Below are 4,414 nucleotides of genomic sequence, written 5' to 3'. Positions count from 1 at the left end.
CAACATGTAGTTCTGGACCTGGAATATTAGGTCCTTCATTGAAACATCTGTGAACTCATCCCTTTTTGGCGTGGAAACAAGTCATCCTCGATACGAGGGACCGCCTATGATGATGATGATTTGTGGGAGCTTGCTGTGCGCAAATTGGCTGCCGCACTTTCTACATTACAACAGTGACTACACTCTAAAAGTACTTAATTGGCTGTAAAGCACTTTGCGATGTCCGGTGGTCATGAAAGGCGCTATATAAATGCAAGTCTTTCTTTAATCAGCGGTCCTTAAGAGGGCTGCTGGAGGCTGCAAAGAGAAGTAAGTAAACTATTTTTCACTTACCTTAATATGGAGCCAGATGGAGCAGGAGAGCTCTTCTTGGATCAGCAGCAATACTGTGGTCCATTGCTGGCTCATGCTTATTCCCGTACTGTTCATTTCACACCGCCCTCCCAGAACCTAGCCGAGGGCCACTGCCGATGTCCGAGCTGGCCAATTTTGCGACTGCTGAGAATTGCGATGCCCGATTGCCACTTGCAGCTCACCAGTTTCACAGTAAATATGCCCAAGGACCTATTTTGGGTGATCTTCAGGCCGACCTTTGCAGGTGCGCAGAGCAGTCATGCTTCCTATAATCCAGCACGGCTCCCGACCTGCGAGGGAACACCATCAATTCACTAAATATATTGAAAAAGGAGTTCGATGAAGTCCTTACTAATAGGGGGATCAAGGAGTATGGCGAGAAAGCAGGAATGGGGTACTGAGGTTGCATGTTCAGCCATGAACTCATTGAATGGTGGTGCAGGCTCGAAGGGCCGAATGGCCTACTCCTGCACCTATTTTCTATGTATCTATGTTTTTATGTTTCTATCACCGGGGATAAAAGGAGCTGGAGCTAGCCCCTGCATGGAGCTGCACAAACTGTCCCAGGAGGGCAACAGCTTCGAGGAGGGCAACTGGATTGATGTCACCAGAATCCAGGTCGCCGATTGGAGCATGGACAGGACCATCGGCAAGGCCCAGGTACAGCAGGAGAGGCGGCAAGCAACAGAGGAATGGCGATGTTGGGGTGGAGGAGCGGCGAGAGATCGTGGCAGAGAGATCGGGACCCAGGAGCGATGTGATCGGGGCCTGGAAAAGCCCAGGGGCAGCACGGGCCAACCCACACTGTAATTTATGGACAGTAGAAGTATGTGTGCGCACTAGGTCCGTGCAGCAAAGCTGGTCTCCAGTTGTCTTCGTTAATCCTTGCCACTGGACCAAGACCTAGCTCTGTCGAGCCCGTGTGGTGACAGGTGTGCAATGGTCACCACACGTTAAAAAAATCCACGCACAGGCATCTTCCACCCTTCACTATGTCGTTCGGGACCTGGAATATCAGGTCCCTCATTGAAACAACTGTGAACTCATCCCTTTTTAGTGTGGAAGTGGGTCATCCTCGATACGAGGGACTGCATAAGACTACGACTACTAGTTTGGTGCCAACTGTTGTGTATGGAGAAAGAGTCAGACTGAACACTGTGAGCTCAAAGTAAAGTGTGACCTTAGTCATTTATTGCAGGTCTCCAGAGTGCCTCTCCAGCCAGTGAAGTCTCCTTAAATACCTGTGCTCCCAAGGGATTATTGGATCCCTTGGGACTCCAGGGGATGAGCCCTCTAGTGGCTGTACAGAGTAAATACAAGTCCACATGTACAACAACACTCCACCCCCCCCCCCACCAAAGTCAATAGTGTAACTATTTACAATATGAGTCGATCTGGGGCCTTTCTTGCCCTGGTTGATCATCTCGGTGTGAAAGCTGGTATTGTTGAATCATTTGTTGGGCCCTCGCTGGGCTGCTGTGCAGCTGGCCTTGCTGGGCTGCCTGGTGTGTTGGGTCCTGCTGGGCTGCTGTGGGTGATGGGTTCTGCTTCGTGGTCAACTGTGGTGCCGGTTGCCACTGGTGTGTATGTTGGGGGATCAAAAAAGGTAAGGTCCAAGGTGGGTTGCTCAGGATAGTCCGTGAATCTGAGTTTGATTTTGTCCAAGTGTTTCTGGTGAATGAGTCCATTTGAAAGTTTGACCCGAAACACCCTGCTCCCCTCTTTGGCCACGACAGTGCCGGGAAACCACTTGGGACCTTGTCCATAATTTAATACAAATACAGGATAATTGATTTCAATTTCGCGTGACACATTTGCGCTATCATGGTATGCACTTTGTTGAAGCCGCCTGCTCTCTACCTGTTCATGTAGATCAGGGTGAACTAACGAGAACCTTGTCTTAAGTGCTCTTTTCATGAGCAGTTCAGCAGGTGGGATCCCAGTGAGTGAGTGGAGTCTCGTGCGGTAGCTAAGCAGGACTCGGGATAGGCGAGTCTTTAGTGAGCCTTCAGTTACCCTCTTCAAAGCCTTGCTTGATGGTTTGCATTGCTCTCTCTGCCTGACCATTAGATGCTGGTTTAAACAGGGCAGATGTGACATGTTTGATCCCGTTATGGGTCATGAATTCTTTAAACTCAGCACTGGTAAAACATGGTCCATTGTCGCTCACCAGGACATCGGTTAGGCCGTGTGTGGCAAACATGGCCCGCAGGCTTTCAGTAGTGGCAGCGGACGTGCTAGCCGACATTATCTCACATTCAATCCACTTGGAGTACGCGTCTACAACCACAAGGAACATTTTACCCAAGAACGGGCCTGTATAGACGATGTGTACCCTAGACCACGGTTTGGAGGGCCAAGACCATAAACTTAGCGGCGCCTCCCTGGGTACATTGCTTAACTGCGAGCATGTATTACATCTGTAAACGCAGGACTCTAAGTCTGCCTCGATACAGGGCCACCACACGTGGGATCTGGCTTTCGCTTTCATCATTACGATGCCTGGGTGGGTACTGTGGAGGTCATTGATGAAGGTGTCTCTGCCCTTCTTCGGGACCACTACTCGATTGCCCCACAGAAGGCAGTCTGCCTCTATAGACATTTGATCTTTGCGCCGCTGGAATGGTTTTATCTCTTCCTGCATTTCCACTGGGACCCTGAACCAGCTCCCGTGAAGCACAAAGCTTTTGACTAGAGATAATAAGGGGTCCTGGCTGGTCCAGGTTTTGATCTGCCGGGCAGTGATGGGTGATTGCTCACTCTCAAATGCTTCCATAACCATGGCTAGATCTGCGGGCTGCACCATTTCCACCCCCGTGGTGGGCAATGGCAGCCTACTGAGAGCATCGGCGCAATTTTCTGTGCCTGGCCTGGGGTGGATGGTGTAGTTGTATGCGGACAACATGAATGCCCATCTCTGGATGAGGGCCGATGCGTTGGTATTTATCCCTTTACTCTCTGAAAACAGGGATATAAGTGGCTTATGGTCAGCTTCCAATTCGAATTTTAGCCCAAACAGGTATTGATGCATTTTCTTTACCCCATAGATACACGATAACGCTTCTTTTTCAATCATGCTGTCGGCTCTCTCAGCCTTAGACAGACTCCTGGATGCATAAGCAACCGGTTGCAGTTTCCCGAAATCATTAGCTTGTTGCAATGCACACCCGACGCCATATGACGACGCATCACATGCTAGTACCAAACGCTTACATGGATCATACAACACACGCAATTTGTTTGAGCATAACAATTTTCTCGCTTTTACAAAGGCATTTTCTTGGCTTTTGCCCCAAACCCATTCGCCCCCTTTTTGTAGTAAGACATGTAATGGTTCTAACAGTGTGCTGAGACCCAATAAGAAGTTAACAAAGTAGTTCAAGAGTCCCAGAATCGACTGCAGCTCTGTGACATTCTGTGGCCTCGGTGCGTTCTCAATTGCTTCCATCTTCACGTTGGTGGGCCTGATGCCGTCCGTTGCAATCCTCCTTCCCAAGAACTCCACTTCAGGCGCCAGGAAAACGCACTTCGAGCGTTTTAACCTGAACCCCACGCGGTTGAGTCGACTAAGAACCTCCTCCAGGTTCTGCAGATGCTCGACTGTGTTCCGACCTGTGACCAAGATGTCGTCCTGGAAGACCACAGTGTGCGGGACTGACTTCAGTAAACTTTCGATGTTTCTCTGGAATATCGGATTCCAAACGGGCATCTGTTATAAACAAAAAGATCTTTGTGCGTGTTGATGCAGGTGAGCGCCTTTGATGATTCCTCCAGTTCCTGTGTCCTGTAGGCTGAAGTCAGATCCTGCTTCGTGAACGTCTTTCCTCCCGCCAGCGTTGCAAAGAGGTCGTCGGCCTTTGGTAGTGGGTATTGGTCCTGCAGGGAAAAACGATTGATAGTAACTTTGTAATCGCCACAGATTCTGACAGTGCTGTCTCCCTTGAGGACTGGGACAATACGACTGGCCCACTCGCTGAACTCGATCGGTGAAATGATGCCCTCTCTTTGCAGCCGGTCTAGCTCGATCTTTACCCTTTCTCTCATCATGTATGGTACTGCT

This window comes from Pristiophorus japonicus, chromosome 9 (assembly GCF_044704955.1).
Source record: "Pristiophorus japonicus isolate sPriJap1 chromosome 9, sPriJap1.hap1, whole genome shotgun sequence".
NCBI classification, from domain to species: domain Eukaryota; kingdom Metazoa; phylum Chordata; class Chondrichthyes; family Pristiophoridae; genus Pristiophorus; species Pristiophorus japonicus.
The sequence above is the reverse complement of the archived record's forward strand: the minus strand, read 5'-3'. Positions refer to the sequence as shown.